Source organism: Lepidochelys kempii, chromosome 25, assembly GCF_965140285.1.
Source record: "Lepidochelys kempii isolate rLepKem1 chromosome 25, rLepKem1.hap1, whole genome shotgun sequence".
Classification (NCBI taxonomy): Eukaryota; Metazoa; Chordata; order Testudines; family Cheloniidae; genus Lepidochelys; species Lepidochelys kempii.
Window position 1 is genome coordinate 2370934 of NC_136404.1, and position 24233 is coordinate 2395166.

Genomic DNA, 24233 nt, shown 5'->3' on the forward strand with positions numbered 1-24233 from the left:
TCAGTGAAGCCCCGCCCCCTAATCAGGGCTCAGCTTCTCTCCCAACACAAAGCCCCTGCACATACAGATACTGACAATACAAAACCAAACACACAAATACCTTCTCCTCCAACAGAACTCCCACTCAAACTCCCCTGTTTACAGCTCTGTTTGTTAGCACCTGTGCTGCTGCAGCTGTCTGAGCCGCTGCCTGACTGGCTGCTACCTTTGTATGACCCCTAGTCAGTCAAGCCCCGCCCCCTAATCAGGGCTCAGTTTCTCTCCCAGCACAAAGCCCCTCCAAGCGTCTACACATACAGATACTACCAATACAAAAACACACACAAATACCTTCTCCTCCAACAGAACTCCCACTCAAACTCCCCTGTTCACAGCTCTGTTTGCTAGCTCCTGTGCCACTGCCTGACTGGCTGCTACCTTCATAGGACCCCTAGTCAGGGAAGCACCGCCCCCTAATCAGGGCTCAGCTTCTCTCCCAGCACGAAGCCCCTGCACATACAAATACTGACAATACAAAACCAAACACACACAAATATCTTCTCCTCCAACAGAACTCCCACTCAAACTCCCCTGTTTACAGCTCTGTTTGCTGGCTCCTGTGCCGCTGCAGCTGTCTGTTCCGCTGCCTGACTGGCTGCTACCTTTATAGGACCCCTAGTCAGTGAAGCCCCGTCCCCTAATCAGGGCTCAGCTTCTCTCCCAGCACAAAGCCCCTCCAAGCCTCTACACATACAGATACTACCAATACAAAAAAACACACAAATACCTTCTCCTCCAACAGAACTCCCACTCAAACTCCCCTGCTTACAGCTCTGTTTGCTGGCTCCTGTGCCGCTCTCTGACTGGCTGCTGCCTTTATAGGACCCCTAGTCAGTCAAGCCCCGCCCCCTAATCAGGGCTCAGCTTCTCTTCCAGCACAAAGCCCCTCCAAGCCTCTACACATACAGATACTACCAATACAAAACCAAACACACACAAATACCTTCTCCTCCAACAGAACTCCCACTCGAACTCCCCTGTTTACAGCTCAGTTTGCTAGCTTCTGTGCCGCTGCAGCTGTCTGTTCCGCTGCCTGACTGGCTGCTACCTTTATAGGACCCGTAGTCAGTGAAGCCCCGCCCCCTTATCAGGGCTAAGCTTCTCCCCCAGCACAAAGCCCCTCAAATCCTCTACACATACAGATACTACCAATACAAAAACACACACAAATACCTTCTCCTCCAACAGAACTCCCACTCAAACTCCCCTGCTTACAGCTCTGTTTGCTAGATCCTGTGCCGCTGCCTGACTGGCTGCTACCTTTATAGGACCCCTAGTCAGTCAAGCCCCGCCCCCTAATCAGGGCTCAGCTTCTCTCCCAGCACAAAGCCCCTGCACATACAGATACTGACAATACAAAACCAAACACACAAATACCTTCTCCTCCAACAGAACTCCCACTCAAACTCCCCTGTTTACAGCTCTGTTTGCTAGCACCTGTGCCGCTGCAGCTGTCTGAGCCGCTGCCTGACTGGCTGCTACCTTTATATGACCCCTAGTCAGTCAAGCCCAGTCCCCTAATCAGGGCTCAGCTTCTCTCCCAGCACAAAGCCCCTCCAAGCCTCTACACATACAGATACTACCAATACAAAAGAACAGACAAATACCTTCTCCTCCAACAGAACTCCCACTCAAACTCCCCTGTATACTTCTCTGTTTGCTAGCTCCTGTGCCACTGCCTGACTGGCTGCTACCTTTATAGGACCCCTAGTCAGTCAAGCCCCGCCCCCTAATCAGGGCTCAGCTTCTCTCCCAGCACTAAGCCCCTTCAAGCCTCTACACATACGTATACTACCAATACAAAACCAAAAACACACAAATACCATCTCCTCCAACAGAACTCCCACTCAAACTCCCCTGCTTACAACTCTGTTTGCTAGCTCCTGTGCCACTGCCTGACTGGATGCTACCTTCATAGGACCCCTAGTCAGTGAAGCCCCGCCACCTAATCAGGGCTCAGCTTCTCTCCCAGCACGAAGCCCCTACACATACAGATGCTACCAATAAAAACCAAACACACACAAATACCTTCTCCTCCAACAGAACTCCCACTCAAACTCCCCTGTTTACAGCTCTGTTTGCTAGCTCCTGTGCCGCTGCAGCTGTCTGAGCCGCTGCCTGACTGGCTGCTACCTTTATAGGAACCCTAGTCAGTCAAGCCCCGCCCCCTAATCAGGGCTCAGCTTCTCTCCCAGCACAAAGCCCCTTCAAGCCTCTACACATACATATACTACCAGTACAAAACGAAACACACACAAATACCATCTCCTCCAACAGAACTCCCACTCAAACTCCCCTGTTTACAGCTCTGTTTGCTAGCTCCTGTGCCACTGCCTGACTGGCTGCTACCTTCATAGGACCCCTAGTCAGGGAAGCCCCGCCACCTAATCAGGGCTCAGCTTCTCTCCCAGCACGAAGCCCCTACACATACAGATGCTACCAATAAAAACCAAACACACACAAATACCTTCTCCTCCAACAGAACTCCCACTCAAACTCCCCTGTTCACAGCTCTGTTTGCTAGCTCCTGTGCCGCTGCCTGACTGGCTGCTACCTTTATAGGACCCCTAGTCAGTGAAGCCCCGCCCCCTAATCAGGGCTCAGCTTCTCTCCCAGCACAAAGCCCCTCCAAGCCTCTACACATACAGATACTACCAATACAAAAAAACACACAAATACCTTCTCCTCCAACAGAACTCCCACTCAAACTCCCCTGCTTACAGCTCTGTTTGCTAGCTCCTGTGCCGCTGTCTGACTGGCTGCTACCTTTATAGGACCCCTAGTCAGTGAAGCCCCGCCCCCTAATCAGGGCTCAGCTTCTCTCCAAGCACAAAGTCCCGCCAAACCCCTACACATACAGATACTACCAATACAAAACCAAACACACACAAATACCTTCTCCTCCAACAGAACTCCCACTCAAACTCCCCTGTTTACAGCTCTGTTTGCTAGCTCCTGTGCTGCTGCAGCTGTCTGTGCCGCTGCCTGACTGGCTGCTACCTTTATAGGACCCCAAGTCAGTGAAGCCCCGCCCCCTTATCAGGGCTAAGCTTCTCCCCCAGCACAAAGCCCCTCAAAGCCTCTACACATACAGATACTACCAATACAAAAACACACACAAATACCTTCTCCTCCAACAGAACTCGCACTCAAACTCCCCTGTTCACAGCTCTGTTTGCTAGCTCCTGTGCCGCTGCCTGACTGGCTGCTACCTTTATAGGACCCCTAGTCAGTGAAGCCCCGCCCCCTAATCAGGGCTCAGCTTCTCTCCCAGCACCAAGCCTCTACACATACAGATACTACCAATACAAAACCAAACACACACAAATACCTTCTCCTCCAACAGAACTCCCACTCAAACTCCCCTGTTTACAGCTCTGTTTGCTAGCTCCTGTGCCGCTGCCTGACTGGCCTCTACCTTTATAGGACCCCTAGTCAGGGAAGCACCGCCCCCTAATCAGGGCTCAGCTCCTCTCCCAGCACAAAGCCCCTGCACATACAGATACTGACAATACAAAACCAAACACACAAATACCTTCTCCTCCAACAGAACTCCCACTCAAACTCCCCTGTTTACAGCTCTGTTTGCTAGCTCCTGTGCCGCTGCAGCTGTCTGAGCCGCTGCCTGACTGGCTGCTACCTTTATATGACCCCTAGTCAGTGAAGCCCCGCCCCCTTATCAGGGCTCAGCTTCTCTCCCAGCACAAAGCCCCTCAAAGCCTCTACACATACAGATACTACCAATACAAAAACACACACAAATACCTTCTCCTCCAACAGAACTCGCACTCAAACTCCCCTGTTTACAGCTCTGTTTGCTGGCTCCTGTGCCACTGCCTGACTGGCTGCTACCTTTATAGGACCGCTAGTCAGGGAAGCCCCGCCCCCTAATCAGGGCTCAGCTTCTCTCCCAGCACAAAGCCCCTCCAAGCCTCTACACATACGTATACTACCAATACAAAACCAAACACACACAAATACCATCTCCTCCAACAGAACTCCAACTCAAACTCCCCTGTTTACAGCTCTGTTTGCTCGCTCCTGTGCCGCTGCCTGACTGGCTGCTACCTTTATAGGACCCCTAGTCAGGGAAGCACCGCCCCCTAATCAGGGCTCAGCTTCTCTCCCAGCACAAAGCCCCTGCACATACAGATACTGACAATACAAAACCAAACACACAAATACCTTCTCCTCCCACAGAACTCCCACTCAAACTCCCCTGTTTACAGCTCTGTTTGCTAGCTACTGTGCCGCTGCCTGACTGGCTGCTACCTTTATAGGACCCCTAGTCAGGGAAGCACCGCCCCCTAATCAGGGCTCAGCTTCTCTCCCAGCACAAAGCCCCTGCACATACAGATACTGACAATACAAAACCAAACACACAAATACCTTCTCCTCCAACAGAACTCCCATTCAAACTCCCCTGTTTACAGCTCTGTTTGCTAGCTCCTGTGCCGCTTCAGCTGTCTGTGCCGCTGCCTGACTGGCTGCTACCTTTATAGGACCCCTAGTCAGTCAAGCCCCTCCCCCTAATCAGGGCTCAGCTTCTCTTCCAGCACAAAGCCCCTCCAAGCCTCTACACATACAGATACTACCAATACAAAACCAAACACACACAAATACCTTCTCCTCCAACAGAACTCCCACTCAAACTCCCCTGCTTACAGCTCTGTTTGCTAGCTCCTGTGCTGCTGCAGCTGTCTGTGCCGCTGCCTGACTGGCTGCTACCTTTATAGGACCCCTAGTCAGTGAAGCCCCGCCCCCTTATCAGGGCTAAGCTTCTCCCCCAGCACAAAGCCCCTCAAAGCCTCTACACATACGTATACTACCAATACAAAACCAAACACACACAAATACCTTCTCCTCCAACAGAACTCCCACTCAAACTCCCCTGTTCACAGCTCTGTTTGCTAGATCCTGTGCCACTGCCTGACTGGCTGCTACCTTCATAGGACCCCTAGTCAGGGAAGCACCGCCCCCTAATCAGGGCTCAGCTTCTCTCCCAGCACGAAGCCCCTGCACATACAGATACTGACAATACAAAACCAAACACACACAAATACCTTCTCCTCCAACAGAACTCCCACTCAAACTCCCCTGTTTACAGCTCTGTTTGCTGGCTCCTGTGCCGCTGCAGCTGTCTGTTCCGCTGCCTGACTGGCTGCTACCTTTATAGGACCCCTAGTCAGTGAAGCCACGCCCCCTAATCAGGGCTCAGCTTCTCTCCAAGCACAAAGCCCCGCCAAACCCCTACACATACAGATACTACCAATACAAAACCAAACACACACAAATACCTTCGCCTCCAACAGAACTCCCACTCAAACTCCCCTGTTTACAGCTCTGTTTGCTAGCTCCTGTGCTGCTGCAGCTGTCTGTGCCGCTGCCTGACTGGCTGCTACCTTTATAGGACCCCTAGTCAGGGAAGCCCCGCCCCCTAATCAGGGCTCAGCTTCTCTCCCAGCACGAAGCCCCTGCACATACAGATACTGACAATACAGAACCAAACACAAACAAATATCTTCTCCTCCAACAGAACTCCCACTCAAACTCCCCTGCTTACAGCTCTGTTTGCTAGCTCCTGTGCCGCTGCAGCTGTCTGAGCCGCTGCCTGACTGGCTGCTACCTTTATAGGACCCCTAGTCAGTGAAGCCCCGCCCCCTAATCAGGGCTCAGCTTCTCTCCCAACACAAAGCCCCTGCACATACAGATACTGACAATACAAAACCAAACACACAAATACCTTCTCCTCCAACAGAACTCCCACTCAAACTCCCCTGTTTACAGCTCTGTTTGTTAGCACCTGTGCTGCTGCAGCTGTCTGAGCCGCTGCCTGACTGGCTGCTACCTTTGTATGACCCCTAGTCAGTCAAGCCCCGCCCCCTAATCAGGGCTCAGTTTCTCTCCCAGCACAAAGCCCCTCCAAGCGTCTACACATACAGATACTACCAATACAAAAACACACACAAATACCTTCTCCTCCAACAGAACTCCCACTCAAACTCCCCTGTTCACAGCTCTGTTTGCTAGCTCCTGTGCCACTGCCTGACTGGCTGCTACCTTCATAGGACCCCTAGTCAGGGAAGCACCGCCCCCTAATCAGGGCTCAGCTTCTCTCCCAGCACGAAGCCCCTGCACATACAAATACTGACAATACAAAACCAAACACACACAAATATCTTCTCCTCCAACAGAACTCCCACTCAAACTCCCCTGTTTACAGCTCTGTTTGCTGGCTCCTGTGCCGCTGCAGCTGTCTGTTCCGCTGCCTGACTGGCTGCTACCTTTATAGGACCCCTAGTCAGTGAAGCCCCGTCCCCTAATCAGGGCTCAGCTTCTCTCCCAGCACAAAGCCCCTCCAAGCCTCTACACATACAGATACTACCAATACAAAAAAACACACAAATACCTTCTCCTCCAACAGAACTCCCACTCAAACTCCCCTGCTTACAGCTCTGTTTGCTGGCTCCTGTGCCGCTCTCTGACTGGCTGCTGCCTTTATAGGACCCCTAGTCAGTCAAGCCCCGCCCCCTAATCAGGGCTCAGCTTCTCTTCCAGCACAAAGCCCCTCCAAGCCTCTACACATACAGATACTACCAATACAAAACCAAACACACACAAATACCTTCTCCTCCAACAGAACTCCCACTCGAACTCCCCTGTTTACAGCTCAGTTTGCTAGCTTCTGTGCCGCTGCAGCTGTCTGTTCCGCTGCCTGACTGGCTGCTACCTTTATAGGACCCGTAGTCAGTGAAGCCCCGCCCCCTTATCAGGGCTAAGCTTCTCCCCCAGCACAAAGCCCCTCAAATCCTCTACACATACAGATACTACCAATACAAAAACACACACAAATACCTTCTCCTCCAACAGAACTCCCACTCAAACTCCCCTGCTTACAGCTCTGTTTGCTAGATCCTGTGCCGCTGCCTGACTGGCTGCTACCTTTATAGGACCCCTAGTCAGTCAAGCCCCGCCCCCTAATCAGGGCTCAGCTTCTCTCCCAGCACAAAGCCCCTGCACATACAGATACTGACAATACAAAACCAAACACACAAATACCTTCTCCTCCAACAGAACTCCCACTCAAACTCCCCTGTTTACAGCTCTGTTTGCTAGCACCTGTGCCGCTGCAGCTGTCTGAGCCGCTGCCTGACTGGCTGCTACCTTTATATGACCCCTAGTCAGTCAAGCCCAGTCCCCTAATCAGGGCTCAGCTTCTCTCCCAGCACAAAGCCCCTCCAAGCCTCTACACATACAGATACTACCAATACAAAAGAACACACAAATACCTTCTCCTCCAACAGAACTCCCACTCAAACTCCCCTGTATACTTCTCTGTTTGCTAGCTCCTGTGCCACTGCCTGACTGGCTGCTACCTTTATAGGACCCCTAGTCAGTCAAGCCCCGCCCCCTAATCAGGGCTCAGCTTCTCTCCCAGCACTGAGCCCCTTCAAGCCTCTACACATACGTATACTACCAATACAAAACCAAAAACACACAAATACCATCTCCTCCAACAGAACTCCCACTCAAACTCCCCTGCTTACAACTCTGTTTGCTAGCTCCTGTGCCACTGCCTGACTGGATGCTACCTTCATAGGACCCCTAGTCAGTGAAGCCCCGCCACCTAATCAGGGCTCAGCTTCTCTCCCAGCACGAAGCCCCTACACATACAGATGCTACCAATAAAAACCAAACACACACAAATACCTTCTCCTCCAACAGAACTCCCACTCAAACTCCCCTGTTTACAGCTCTGTTTGCTAGCTCCTGTGCCGCTGCAGCTGTCTGAGCCGCTGCCTGACTGGCTGCTACCTTTATAGGAACCCTAGTCAGTCAAGCCCCGCCCCCTAATCAGGGCTCAGCTTCTCTCCCAGCACAAAGCCCCTTCAAGCCTCTACACATACATATACTACCAGTACAAAACGAAACACACACAAATACCATCTCCTCCAACAGAACTCCCACTCAAACTCCCCTGTTTACAGCTCTGTTTGCTAGCTCCTGTGCCACTGCCTGACTGGCTGCTACCTTCATAGGACCCCTAGTCAGGGAAGCCCCGCCACCTAATCAGGGCTCAGCTTCTCTCCCAGCACGAAGCCCCTACACATACAGATGCTACCAATAAAAACCAAACACACACAAATACCTTCTCCTCCAACAGAACTCCCACTCAAACTCCCCTGTTCACAGCTCTGTTTGCTAGCTCCTGTGCCGCTGCCTGACTGGCTGCTACCTTTATAGGACCCCTAGTCAGTGAAGCCCCGCCCCCTAATCAGGGCTCAGCTTCTCTCCCAGCACAAAGCCCCTCCAAGCCTCTACACATACAGATACTACCAATACAAAAAAACACACAAATACCTTCTCCTCCAACAGAACTCCCACTCAAACTCCCCTGCTTACAGCTCTGTTTGCTAGCTCCTGTGCCGCTGTCTGACTGGCTGCTACCTTTATAGGACCCCTAGTCAGTGAAGCCCCGCCCCCTAATCAGGGCTCAGCTTCTCTCCAAGCACAAAGTCCCGCCAAACCCCTACACATACAGATACTACCAATACAAAACCAAACACACACAAATACCTTCTCCTCCAACAGAACTCCCACTCAAACTCCCCTGTTTACAGCTCTGTTTGCTAGCTCCTGTGCTGCTGCAGCTGTCTGTGCCGCTGCCTGACTGGCTGCTACCTTTATAGGACCCCAAGTCAGTGAAGCCCCGCCCCCTTATCAGGGCTAAGCTTCTCCCCCAGCACAAAGCCCCTCAAAGCCTCTACACATACAGATACTACCAATACAAAAACACACACAAATACCTTCTCCTCCAACAGAACTCGCACTCAAACTCCCCTGTTCACAGCTCTGTTTGCTAGCTCCTGTGCCGCTGCCTGACTGGCTGCTACCTTTATAGGACCCCTAGTCAGTGAAGCCCCGCCCCCTAATCAGGGCTCAGCTTCTCTCCCAGCACCAAGCCTCTACACATACAGATACTACCAATACAAAACCAAACACACACAAATACCTTCTCCTCCAACAGAACTCCCACTCAAACTCCCCTGTTTACAGCTCTGTTTGCTAGCTCCTGTGCCGCTGCCTGACTGGCTGCTACCTTTATAGGACCCCTAGTCAGGGAAGCACCGCCCCCTAATCAGGGCTCAGCTCCTCTCCCAGCACAAAGCCCCTGCACATACAGATACTGACAATACAAAACCAAACACACAAATACCTTCTCCTCCAACAGAACTCCCACTCAAACTCCCCTGTTTACAGCTCTGTTTGCTAGCTCCTGTGCCGCTGCAGCTGTCTGAGCCGCTGCCTGACTGGCTGCTACCTTTATATGACCCCTAGTCAGTGAAGCCCCGCCCCCTTATCAGGGCTCAGCTTCTCTCCCAGCACAAAGCCCCTCAAAGCCTCTACACATACAGATACTACCAATACAAAAACACACACAAATACCTTCTCCTCCAACAGAACTCGCACTCAAACTCCCCTGTTTACAGCTCTGTTTGCTGGCTCCTGTGCCACTGCCTGACTGGCTGCTACCTTTATAGGACCGCTAGTCAGGGAAGCCCCGCCCCCTAATCAGGGCTCAGCTTCTCTCCCAGCACAAAGCCCCTCCAAGCCTCTACACATACGTATACTACCAATACAAAACCAAACACACACAAATACCATCTCCTCCAACAGAACTCCAACTCAAACTCCCCTGTTTACAGCTCTGTTTGCTCGCTCCTGTGCCGCTGCCTGACTGGCTGCTACCTTTATAGGACCCCTAGTCAGGGAAGCACCGCCCCCTAATCAGGGCTCAGCTTCTCTCCCAGCACAAAGCCCCTGCACATACAGATACTGACAATACAAAACCAAACACACAAATACCTTCTCCTCCCACAGAACTCCCACTCAAACTCCCCTGTTTACAGCTCTGTTTGCTAGCTACTGTGCCGCTGCCTGACTGGCTGCTACCTTTATAGGACCCCTAGTCAGGGAAGCACCGCCCCCTAATCAGGGCTCAGCTTCTCTCCCAGCACAAAGCCCCTGCACATACAGATACTGACAATACAAAACCAAACACACAAATACCTTCTCCTCCAACAGAACTCCCATTCAAACTCCCCTGTTTACAGCTCTGTTTGCTAGCTCCTGTGCCGCTTCAGCTGTCTGTGCCGCTGCCTGACTGGCTGCTACCTTTATAGGACCCCTAGTCAGTCAAGCCCCTCCCCCTAATCAGGGCTCAGCTTCTCTTCCAGCACAAAGCCCCTCCAAGCCTCTACACATACAGATACTACCAATACAAAACCAAACACACACAAATACCTTCTCCTCCAACAGAACTCCCACTCAAACTCCCCTGCTTACAGCTCTGTTTGCTAGCTCCTGTGCTGCTGCAGCTGTCTGTGCCGCTGCCTGACTGGCTGCTACCTTTATAGGACCCCTAGTCAGTGAAGCCCCGCCCCCTTATCAGGGCTAAGCTTCTCCCCCAGCACAAAGCCCCTCAAAGCCTCTACACATACAGATACTACCAATACAAAACCAAACACACACAAATACCTTCTCCTCCAACAGAACTCCCACTCAAACTCCCCTGCTTACAGCTCTGTTTGCTAACTCCTGTGCCGCTGCAGCTGTCTGAGCCGCTGCCTGACTGGCTGCTACCTTTATAGGACCCCTAGTCAGTCAAGCCCCGCCCCCTAATCAGGGCTCAGCTTCTCTCCCAGCACAAAGCCCCTTCAAGCCTCTACACATACGTATACTACCAATACAAAACCAAACACACACAAATACCATCTCCTCCAACAGAACTCCCACTCAAACTCCCCTGTTTACAGCTCTGTTTGCTAGATCCTGTGCCGCTGCCTGACTGGCTGCTACCTTTATAGGACCCCTAGTCAGGGAAGCACCGCCCCCTAATCAGGGCTCAGCTTCTCTCCCAGCACAAAGCCCCTGCACATACAGATACTGACAATACAAAACCTAACACACAAATATCTTCTCCTCCAACAGAACTCCCACTCAAACTCCCCTGTTTACAGCTCTGTTTGCTAGCACCTGTGCTGCTGCAGCTGTCTGAGCCGCTGCCCGACTGGCTGCTACCTTTATATGACCCCTAGTCAGTCAAGCCCCGCCCCCTAATCAGGGCTCAGTTTCTCTCCCAGCACAAAGCCCCTGCAAGCCTCTACACATACAGATACTACCAATACAAAACCAAACACACACAAATACCTTCTCCTCCAACAGAACTCCCACTCAAACTCCCCTGTTTACAGCTCAGTTTGCTAGCTTCTGTGCCGCTTCAGCTGTCTGTGCCGCTGCCTGACTGGCTGCTACCTTTATAGGACCCCTAGTCAGTCAAGCCCCTCCCCCTAATCAGGGCTCAGCTTCTCTCCCAGCACCTAGCCCCTCCAAGCCTCTACACATACAGATACTACCAATACAAAAACACACACAAATACCTTCTCCTCCAACAGAACTCCCACTCAAACTCCCCTGTTCACAGCTCTGTTTGCTAGCTCCTGTGCCACTGCCTGACTGGCTGCTACCTTCATAGGACCCCTAGTCAGGGAAGCCCCGCCCCCTAATCAGGGCTCAGCTTCTCTCCCAGCACAAAGCCCCTGCACATACAGATACTGACAATACAGAACCAAACACACACAAATACCTTCTCCTCCAACAGAACTCCCACTCAAACTCCCCTGTTTACAGCTCTGTTTGCTAGCTCCTGTGCCGCTGCAGCTGTCTTTGCCGGTGCCTGACTGGCTGCTACCTTTATAGGACCCCTAGTCAGTGAAGCCCCGCCCCCTAATCAGGGCTCAGCTTCTCTCCAAGCACAAAGTCCCGCCAAACCCCTACACATACAGATACTACCAATACAAAACCAAACACACAAATACCTTCTCCTCCAACAGAACTCCCACTCAAACTCCCCTGTTTACAGCTCTGTTTGCTAGCTCCTGTGCTGCTGCAGCTGTCTGTGCCGCTGCCTGACTGGCTGCTACCTTTATAGGACCCCTAGTCAGTGAAGCCCCGCCCCCTTATCAGGGCTCAGCTTCTCTCCCAGCACAAAGCCCCTTCAAGCCTCTACACATACGTATACTACCAATACAAAACCAAACACACACAAATACCATCTCCTCCAACAGAACTCCCACTCAAACTCCCCTGTTTACAGCTCTGTTTGCTAGATCCTGTGCCGCTGCCTGACTGGCTGCTACCTTTATAGGACCCCTAGTCAGGGAAGCACCGCCCCCTAATCAGGGCTCAGCTTCTCTCCCAGCACAAAGCCCCTGCACATACAGATACTGACAATACAAAACCAAACACACAAATACCTTCTCCTCCAACAGAACTCCCACACAAACTCCCCTGTTTACAGCTCTGTTTGCTAGCACCTGTGCCGCTGCAGCTGTCTGAGCCGCTGCCTGACTGGCTGCTACCTTTATATGACCCCTAGTCAGTCAAGCCCCGTCCCCTAATCAGGGCTCAGCTTCTCTCCCAGCACAAAGCCCCTCCAAGCCTCTACACATACAGATACTACCAATACAAAAAAACACACTAATACCTTCTCCTCCAACAGAACTCCCACTCAAACTCCCCTGCTTACAGCTCTGTTTGCTAGCTCCTGTGCCGCTCTCTGACTGGCTGCTGCCTTTATAGGACCCCTAGTCAGTCAAGCCCCGCCCCCTAATCAGGGCTCAGCTTCTCTTCCAGCACAAAGCCCCTCCAAGCCTCTACACATACAGATACTACCAATACAAAACCAAACACACACAAATACCTTCTCCTCCAACAGAACTCCCACTCGAACTCCCCTGTTTACAGCTCAGTTTGCTAGCTTCTGTGCCGCTGCAGCTGTCTGTTCCGCTGCCTGACTGGCTGCTACATTCATAGGAACCCTAGTCAGTGAAGCCCCGCCCCCTAATCAGGGCTCAGCTTCTCTCCCAGCACCTAGCCCCTCCAAGCCTCTACACATACAGATACTACCAATACAAAACCAAACACACACAAATACCTTCTCCCCCAACAGAACTCCCACTCAACTCCCCTGTTTACAGCTCTGTTTGCTAGCTCCTGTGCTGCTGCAGCTGTCTGTGCCGCTGCCTGACTGGCTGCTACCTTTATAGGACCCCTAGTCAGTGAAGCCCCGCCCCCTAATCAGGGCTCAGCTTCTCTCCAAGCACAAAGTCCCGCCAAACCCCTACACATACAGATACTACCAATACAAAACCAAACACACACAAATACCTTCTCCTCCAACAGAACTCCCACTCAAACTCCCCTGTTTACAGCTCTGTTTGCTAGCTCCTGTGCTGCTGCAGCTGTCTGTGCCGCTGCCTGACTGGCTGCTACCTTTATAGGACCCCTAGTCAGTGAAGCCCCGCCCCCTTATCAGGGCTAAGCTTCTCCCCCAGCACAAAGCCCCTCCAAGCCTCTACACATACAGATACTACCAATACAAAACCAGACACACACAAATACCTTCTTCTCCAACAGAACTCCCACTCAAACTCCCCTGTTTACAGCTCTGTTTGCTAGCTCCTGTGCCGCTGCCTGACTGGCTGCTACCTTTATAGGACCCCTAGTCAGTGAAGACCCGCCCCCTAATCAGGGCTCAGCTTCTCTCCCAGCACAAAGCCCCTCCAAGCCTCTACACATACAGATACAACCAATACAAAAAAACGCACAAATACCTTCTCCTCCAACAGAACTCCCACTCAAACTCCCCTGCTTACAGCTCTGTTTGCTAGCTCCTGTGCCGCTGTCTGACTGGCTGCTACCTTTATAGGACCCCTAGTCAGTGAAGCCCCGCCCCCTAATCAGGGCTCAGCTTCTCTCCAAGCACAAAGTCCCGCCAAACCCCTACACATACAGATACTACCAATACAAAACCAAACACACACAAATACCTTCTCCTCCAACAGAACTCCCACTCAAACTCCCCTGTTTACAGCTCTGTTTGCTAGCTCCTGTGCTGCTGCAGCTGTCTGTGCCGCTGCCTGACTGGCTGCTACCTTTATAGGACCCCTAGTCAGTGAAGCCCCGCCCCCTTATCAGGGCTAAGCTTCTCCCCCAGCACAAAGCCCCTCAAAGCCTCTACACATACAGATACTACCAATACAAAAACACACACAAATACCTTCTCCTCCAACAGAACTCGCACTCCAACTCCCCTGTTCACAGCTCTGTTTGCTAGCTCCTGTGCCGCTGCCTGATTGGCTGCTACCTTTATAGGACCCCTAGTCAGGGAAGCCCCGCCCCCTACTCAGGGCTCAGCTTCTCTCCCAGCACAAAGCCCCTCCAAGCCTCTACACATACGTATACTACCAATACAAAACCAAACACACACAAATACCATCTCCTCCAACAGAACTCCCACTCAAACTCCCCTGCTTACAGCTCTGTTTGCTAGCTCCTGTGCCGCTGCAGCTGTCTGAGCCGCTGCCTGACTGGCTGCTACCTTTATAGGACCCCTAGTCAGTCAAGCCCCGCCCCCTAATCAGGGCTCAGCTTCTCTCCCAGCACAAAGCCCCTTCAAGCCTCTACACATACGTATACTACCAATACAAAACCAAACACACACAAATACCATCTCCTCCAACAGAACTCCCACTCAAACTCCCCTGTTTACAGCTCTGTTTGCTAGATCCTGTGCCGCTGCCTGACTGGCTGCTACCTTTATAGGACCCCTAGTCAGGGAAGCACCGCCCCCTAATCAGGGCTCAGCTTCTCTCCCAGCACAAAGCCCCTGCACATACAGATACTGACAATACAAAACCAAACACACAAATACCTTCTCCTCCAACAGAACTCCCACTCAAATTCCCCTGTTTACAGCTCTGTTTGCTAGCACCTGTGCCGCTGCAGCTGTCTGAGCCGCTGCCTGACTGGCTGCTACCTTTATATGACCCCTAGTCAGTCAAGCCCCGTCCCCTAATCAGGGCTCAGCTTCTCTCCCAGCACAAAGCCCCTCCAAGCCTCTACACATACAGATACTACCAATACAAAAAAACACACAAATACCTTCTCCTCCAACAGAACTCCCACTCAAACTCCCCTGCTTACAGCTCTGTTTGCTAGCTCCTGTGCCGCTCTCTGACTTGCTGCTGCCTTTATAGGACCCCTAGTCAGTCAAGCCCCGCCCCCTAATCAGGGCTCAGCTTCTCTTCCAGCACAAAGCCCCTCCAAGCCTCTACACATACAGATACTACCAATACAAAACCAAACACACACAAATACCTTCTCCTCCAACAGAACTCCCACTCGAACTCCCCTGTTTACAGCTCAGTTTGCTAGCTTCTGTGCCGCTGCAGCTGTCTGTTCCGCTGCCTGACTGGCTGCTACATTCATAGGAACCCTAGTCAGTGAAGACCCGCCCCCTAATCAGGGCTCAGCTTCTCTCCCAGCACCTAGCCCCTCCAAGCCTCTACACATACAGATACTACCAATACAAAACCAAACACACACAAATACCTTCTCCTCCAACAGAACTCCCACTCAAACTCCCCTGTTTACAGCTCTGTTTGCTAGCTCCTGTGCTGCTGCAGCTGTCTGTGCCGCTGCCTGACTGGCTGCTACCTTTATAGGAACCCCTAGTCAGGGAAGCCCCGCCCCCTACTCAGGGCTCAGCTTCTCTCCCAGCACAAAGCCCCTCCAAGCCTCTACACATACAGATAATACGAATACAAAAAAACACACAAATACCTTCTCCTCCAACAGAACTCCCACTCAAACTCCCCTGCTTACAGCTCTGTTTGCTAGCTCCTGTGCTGCTGCAGCTGTCTGTGCCGCTGCCTGACTGGCTGCTACCTTTATAGGACCCCTAGTCAGTCAAGCCCCGCCCCCTAATCAGGGCTCAGCTTCTCTCCCATCACAAAGCCCCTTCAAACCTCTACACATACGTATACTACCAATACAAAACCAAACACACACAAATACCATCTCCTCCAACAGAACTCCCACTCAAACTCCCCTGCTTACAGCTCTGTTTGCTAGATCCTGTGCCGCTGCCTGACTGGCTGCTACCTTTATAGGACCCCTAGTCAGGGAAGCACCGCCCCCTAATCAGGGCTCAGCTTCTCTCCCAGCACAAAGCCCCTGCACATACAGATACTGACAATACAAAACCAAACACACAAATACCTTCTCCTCCCACAGAACTCCCACTCAAACTCCCCTGTTTACAGCTCTGTTTGCTAGCTACTGTGCCGCTGCCTGACTGGCTGCTACCTTTATAGGACCCCTAGTCAGGGAAGCACCGCCCCCTAATCAGGGCTCAGCTTCTCTCCCAGCACAAAGCCCCTGCACATACAGATACTGACAATACAAAACCAAACACACAAATACCTTCTCCTCCAACAGAACTCCCATTCAAACTCCCCTGTTTACAGCTCTGTTTGCTAGCTCCTGTGCCGCTTCAGCTGTCTGTGCCGCTGCCTGACTGGCTGCTACCTTTATAGGACCCCTAGTCAGTCAAGCCCCTCCCCCTAATCAGGGCTCAGCTTCTCTTCCAGCACAAAGCCCCTCCAAGCCTCTACACATACAGATACTACCAATACAAAACCAAACACACACAAATACCTTCTCCTCCAACAGAACTCCCACTCAAACTCCCCTGCTTACAGCTCTGTTTGCTAGCTCCTGTGCTGCTGCAGCTGTCTGTGCCGCTGCCTGACTGGCTGCTACCTTTATAGGACCCCTAGTCAGTGAAGCCCCGCCCCCTTATCAGGGCTAAGCTTCTCCCCCAGCACAAAGCCCCTCAAAGCCTCTACACATACAGATACTACCAATACAAAACCAAACACACACAAATACCTTCTCCTCCAACAGAACTCCCACTCAAACTCCCCTGCTTACAGCTCTGTTTGCTAGCTCCTGTGCCGCTGCAGCTGTCTGAGCCGCTGCCTGACTGGCTGCTACCTTTATAGGACCCCTAGTCAGTCAAGCCCCGCCCCCTAATCAGGGCTCAGCTTCTCTCCCAGCACAAAGCCCCTTCAAGCCTCTACACATACGTATACTACCAATACAAAACCAAACACACACAAATACCATCTCCTCCAACAGAACTCCCACTCAAACTCCCCTGTTTACAGCTCTGTTTGCTAGATCCTGTGCCGCTGCCTGACTGGCTGCTACCTTTATAGGACCCCTAGTCAGGGAAGCACCGCCCCCTAATCAGGGCTCAGCTTCTCTCCCAGCACAAAGCCCCTGCACATACAGATACTGACAATACAAAACCTAACACACAAATATCTTCTCCTCCAACAGAACTCCCACTCAAACTCCCCTGTTTACAGCTCTGTTTGCTAGCACCTGTGCTGCTGCAGCTGTCTGAGCCGCTGCCCGACTGGCTGCTACCTTTATATGACCCCTAGTCAGTCAAGCCCCGCCCCCTAATCAGGGCTCAGTTTCTCTCCCAGGACAAAGCCCCTGCAAGCCTCTACACATACAGATACTACCAATACAAAACCAAACACACACAAATACCTTCTCCTCCAACAGAACTCCCACTCAAACTCCCCTGTTTACAGCTCAGTTTGCTAGCTTCTGTGCCGCTTCAGCTGTCTGTGCCGCTGCCTGACTGGCTGCTACCTTTATAGGACCCCTAGTCAGTCAAGCCCCTCCCCCTAATCAGGGCTCAGCTTCTCTCCCAGCACCTAGCCCCTCCAAGCCTCTACACATACAGATACTACCAATACAAAAACACACACAAATACCTTCTCCTCCAACAGAACTCCCACTCAAACTCCCCTGTTCACAGCTCTGTTTGCTAGCTCCTGTGCCACTGCCTGACTGGCTGCTACCTTCATAGGACCCCTAGTCAGGGAAGCCCCGCCCCCTAATCAGGGCTCAGCTTCTCTCCCAGCACAAAGCCCCTGCACATACAGATACTGACAATACAGAACCAAACACACACAAATACCTTCTCCTCCAACAGAACTCCCACTCAAACTCCCCTGTTTACAGCTCTGTTTGCTAGCTCCTGTGCCGCTGCAGCTGTCTTTGCCGGTGCCTGACTGGCTGCTACCTTTATAGGACCCCTAGTCAGTGAAGCCCCGCCCCCTAATCAGGGCTCAGCTTCTCTCCAAGCACAAAGTCCCGCCAAACCCCTACACATACAGATACTACCAATACAAAACCAAACACACAAATACCTTCTCCTCCAACAGAACTCCCACTCAAACTCCCCTGTTTACAGCTCTGTTTGCTAGCTCCTGTGCTGCTGCAGCTGTCTGTGCCGCTGCCTGACTGGCTGCTACCTTTATAGGACCCCTAGTCAGTGAAGCCCCGCCCCCTTATCAGGGCTCAGCTTCTCTCCCAGCACAAAGCCCCTTCAAGCCTCTACACATACGTATACTACCAATACAAAACCAAACACACACAAATACCATCTCCTCCAACAGAACTCCCACTCAAACTCCCCTGTTTACAGCTCTGTTTGCTAGATCCTGTGCCGCTGCCTGACTGGCTGCTACCTTTATAGGACCCCTAGTCAGGGAAGCACCGCCCCCTAATCAGGGCTCAGCTTCTCTCCCAGCACAAAGCCCCTGCACATACAGATACTGACAATACAAAACCAAACACACAAATACCTTCTCCTCCAACAGAACTCCCACACAAACTCCCCTGTTTACAGCTCTGTTTGCTAGCACCTGTGCCGCTGCAGCTGTCTGAGCCGCTGCCTGACTGGCTGCTACCTTTATATGACCCCTAGTCAGTCAAGCCCCGTCCCCTAATCAGGGCTCAGCTTCTCTCCCAGCACAAAGCCCCTCCAAGCCTCTACACATACAGATACTACCAATACAAAAAAACACACTAATACCTTCTCCTCCAACAGAACTCCCACTCAAACTCCCCTGCTTACAGCTCTGTTTGCTAGCTCCTGTGCCGCTCTCTGACTGGCTGCTGCCTTTATAGGACCCCTAGTCAGTCAAGCCCCGCCCCCTAATCAGGGCTCAGCTTCTCTTCCAGCACAAAGCCCCTCCAAGCCTCTACACATACAGATACTACCAATACAAAACCAAACACACACAAATACCTTCTCCTCCAACAGAACTCCCACTCGAACTCCCCTGTTTACAGCTCAGTTTGCTAGCTTCTGTGCCGCTGCAGCTGTCTGTTCCGCTGCCTGACTGGCTGCTACATTCATAGGAACCCTAGTCAGTGAAGCCCCGCCCCCTAATCAGGGCTCAGCTTCTCTCCCAGCACCTAGCCCCTCCAAGCCTCTACACATACAGATACTACCAATACAAAACCAAACACACACAAATACCTTCTCCCCCAACAGAACTCCCACTCAACTCCCCTGTTTACAGCTCTGTTTGCTAGCTCCTGTGCTGCTGCAGCTGTCTGTGCCGCTGCCTGACTGGCTGCTACCTTTATAGGACCCCTAGTCAGTGAAGCCCCGCCCCCTAATCAGGGCTCAGCTTCTCTCCAAGCACAAAGTCCCGCCAAACCCCTACACATACAGATACTACCAATACAAAACCAAACACACACAAATACCTTCTCCTCCAACAGAACTCCCACTCAAACTCCCCTGTTTACAGCTCTGTTTGCTAGCTCCTGTGCTGCTGCAGCTGTCTGTGCCGCTGCCTGACTGGCTGCTACCTTTATAGGACCCCTAGTCAGTGAAGCCCCGCCCCCTTATCAGGGCTAAGCTTCTCCCCCAGCACAAAGCCCCTCCAAGCCTCTACACATACAGATACTACCAATACAAAACCAGACACACACAAATACCTTCTTCTCCAACAGAACTCCCACTCAAACTCCCCTGTTCACAGCTCTGTTTGCTAGCTCCTGTGCCGCTGCCTGACTGGCTGCTACCTTTATAGGACCCCTAGTCAGTGAAGACCCGCCCCCTAATCAGGGCTCAGCTTCTCTCCCAGCACAAAGCCCCTCCAAGCCTCTACACATACAGATACAACCAATACAAAAAAACGCACAAATACCTTCTCCTCCAACAGAACTCCCACTCAAACTCCCCTGCTTACAGCTCTGTTTGCTAGCTCCTGTGCCGCTGTCTGACTGGCTGCTACCTTTATAGGACCCCTAGTCAGTGAAGCCCCGCCCCCTAATCAGGGCTCAGCTTCTCTCCAAGCACAAAGTCCCGCCAAACCCCTACACATACAGATACTACCAATACAAAACCAAACACACACAAATACCTTCTCCTCCAACAGAACTCCCACTCAAACTCCCCTGTTTACAGCTCTGTTTGCTAGCTCCTGTGCTGCTGCAGCTGTCTGTGCCGCTGCCTGACTGGCTGCTACCTTTATAGGACCCCTAGTCAGTGAAGCCCCGCCCCCTTATCAGGGCTAAGCTTCTCCCCCAGCACAAAGCCCCTCAAAGCCTCTACACATACAGATACTACCAATACAAAAACACACACAAATACCTTCTCCTCCAACAGAACTCGCACTCCAACTCCCCTGTTCACAGCTCTGTTTGCTAGCTCCTGTGCCGCTGCCTGATTGGCTGCTACCTTTATAGGACCCCTAGTCAGGGAAGCCCCGCCCCCTACTCAGGGCTCAGCTTCTCTCCCAGCACAAAGCCCCTCCAAGCCTCTACACATACGTATACTACCAATACAAAACCAAACACACACAAATACCATCTCCTCCAACAGAACTCCCACTCAAACTCCCCTGCTTACAGCTCTGTTTGCTAGCTCCTGTGCCGCTGCAGCTGTCTGAGCCGCTGCCTGACTGGCTGCTACCTTTATAGGACCCCTAGTCAGTCAAGCCCCGCCCCCTAATCAGGGCTCAGCTTCTCTCCCAGCACAAAGCCCCTTCAAGCCTCTACACATACGTATACTACCAATACAAAACCAAACACACACAAATACCATCTCCTCCAACAGAACTCCCACTCAAACTCCCCTGTTTACAGCTCTGTTTGCTAGATCCTGTGCCGCTGCCTGACTGGCTGCTACCTTTATAGGACCCCTAGTCAGGGAAGCACCGCCCCCTAATCAGGGCTCAGCTTCTCTCCCAGCACAAAGCCCCTGCACATACAGATACTGACAATACAAAACCAAACACACAAATACCTTCTCCTCCAACAGAACTCCCACTCAAATTCCCCTGTTTACAGCTCTGTTTGCTAGCACCTGTGCCGCTGCAGCTGTCTGAGCCGCTGCCTGACTGGCTGCTACCTTTATATGACCCCTAGTCAGTCAAGCCCCGTCCCCTAATCAGGGCTCAGCTTCTCTCCCAGCACAAAGCCCCTCCAAGCCTCTACACATACAGATACTACCAATACAAAACCAAACACACACAAATACCTTCTCCTCCAACAGAACTCCCACTCAAACTCCCCTGTTTACAGCTCTGTTTGCTAGCTCCTGTGCTGCTGCAGCTGTCTGTGCCGCTGCCTGACTGGCTGCTACCTTTATAGGAACCCCTAGTCAGGGAAGCCCCGCCCCCTACTCAGGGCTCAGCTTCTCTCCCAGCACAAAGCCCCTCCAAGCCTCTACACATACAGATAATACGAATACAAAAAAACACACAAATACCTTCTCCTCCAACAGAACTCCCACTCAAACTCCCCTGCTTACAGCTCTGTTTGCTAGCTCCTGTGCTGCTGCAGCTGTCTGTGCCGCTGCCTGACTGGCTGCTACCTTTATAGGACCCCTAGTCAGTCAAGCCCCGCCCCCTAATCAGGGCTCAGCTTCTCTCCCATCACAAAGCCCCTTCAAACCTCTACACATACGTATACTACCAATACAAAACCAAACACACACAAATACCATCTCCTCCAACAGAACTCCCACTCAAACTCCCCTGCTTACAGCTCTGTTTGCTAGATCCTGTGCCGCTGCCTGACTGGCTGCTACCTTTATAGGACCCCTAGTCAGGGAAGCACCGCCCCCTAATCAGGGCTCAGCTTCTCTCCCAGCACAAAGCCCCTGCACATACAGATACTGACAATACAAAACCAAACACACACAAATACCTTCTCCTCCAACAGAACTCCCACTCAAACTCCCCTGTTTACAGCTCTGTTTGCTGGCTCCTGTGCCGCTGCAGCTGTCTGTTCCGCTGCCTGACTGGCTGCTACCTTTATAGGACCCCTAGTCAGTGAAGCCCCGCCCCCTAATCAGGGCTCAGCTTCTCTCCAAGCACAAAGCCCCGCCAAACCCCTACACATACAGATACTACCAATACAAAACCAAACACACACAAATACCTTCTCCTCCAACAGAACTCCCACTCAAACTCCCCTGTTTACAGCTCTGTTTGCTAGCTCCTGTGCTGCTGCAGCTGTCTGTGCCGCTGCCTGACTGGCTGCTACCTTTATAGGACCCCTAGTCAGGGAAGCCCCGCCCCCTAATCAGGGCTCAGCTTCTCTCCCAGCACAAAGCCCCTGCACATACAGATACGACAATACAGAACCAAACACAAACAAATATCTTCTCCTCCAACAGAACTCCCACTCAAACTCCCCTGCTTACAGCTCTGTTTGCTAGCTCCTGTGCCGCTGCAGCTGTCTGAGCCGCTGCCTGACTGGCTGCTACCTTTATAGGACCCCTAGTCAGTGAAGCCCCGCCCCCTAATCAGGGCTCAGCTTCTCTCCCAACACAAAGCCCCTGCACATACAGATACTGACAATACAAAACCAAACACACAAATACCTTCTCCTCCAACAGAACTCCCACTCAAACTCCCCTGTTTACAGCTCTGTTTGTTAGCACCTGTGCTGCTGCAGCTGTCTGAGCCGCTGCCTGACTGGCTGCTACCTTTGTATGACCCCTAGTCAGTCAAGCCCCGCCCCCTAATCGGGGCTCAGTTTCTCTCCCAGCACAAAGCCCCTCCAAGCCTCTACACATACAGATACTACCAATACAAAAACACACACAAATACCTTCTCCTCCAACAGAACTCCCACTCAAACTCCCCTGTTCACAGCTCTGTTTGCTAGCTCCTGTGCCACTGCCTGACTGGCTGCTACCTTCATAGGACCCCTAGTCAGGGAAGCACCGCCCCCTAATCAGGGCTCAGCTTCTCTCCCAGCACGAAGCCCCTGCACATACAAATACTGACAATACAAAACCAAACACACACAAATATCTTCTCCTCCAACAGAACTCCCACTCAAACTCCCCTGTTTACAGCTCTGTTTGCTGGCTCCTGTGCCGCTGCAGCTGTCTGTTCCGCTGCCTGACTGGCTGCTACCTTTATAGGACCCCTAGTCAGTGAAGCCCCGCCCCCTAATCAGGGCTCAGCTTCTCTCCCAGCACAAAGCCCCTCCAAGCCTCTACACATACAGATACTACCAATACAAAAAAACACACAAATACCTTCTCCTCCAACAGAACTCCCACTCAAACTCCCCTGCTTACAGCTCTGTTTGCTAGCTCCTGTGCCGCTCTCTGACTGGCTGCTGCCTTTATAGGACCCCTAGTCAGTCAAGCCCCGCCCCCTAATCAGGGCTCAGCTTCTCTTCCAGCACAAAGCCCCTCCAAGCCTCTACACATACAGATACTACCAATACAAAACCAAACACACACAAATACCTTCTCCTCCAACAGAACTCCCACTCGAACTCCCCTGTTTACAGCTCAGTTTGCTAGCTTCTGTGCCGCTGCAGCTGTCTGTTCCGCTGCCTGACTGGCTGCTACCTTTATAGGACCCGTAGTCAGTGAAGCCCCGCCCCCTTATCAGGGCTAAGCTTCTCCCCCAGCACAAAGCCCCTCAAATCCTCTACACATACAGATACTACCAATACAAAAACACACACAAATACCTTCTCCTCCAACAGAACTCCCACTCAAACTCCCCTGCTTACAGCTCTGTTTGCTAGATCCTGTGCCGCTGCCTGACTGGCTGCTACCTTTATAGGACCCCTAGTCAGTGAAGCCCCGCCCCCTAATCAGGGCTCAGCTTCTCTCCCAGCACAAAGCCCCTTCAAGCCTCTACACATACGTATACTACCAATACAAAACCAAACACACAAATACCATCTCCTCCAACAGAACTCCCACTCAAACTCCCCTGTTTACAGCTCTGTTTGCTAGATCCTGTGCCGCTGCCTGACTGGCTGCTACCTTTATAGGACCCCTAGTCAGGGAAGCACCGCCCCCTAATCAGGGCTCAGCTTCTCTCCCAGCACAAAGCCCCTGCACATACAGATACTGACAATACAAAACCAAACACACAAATACCTTCTCCTCCAACAGAACTCCCACTCAAACTCCCCTGTTTACAGCT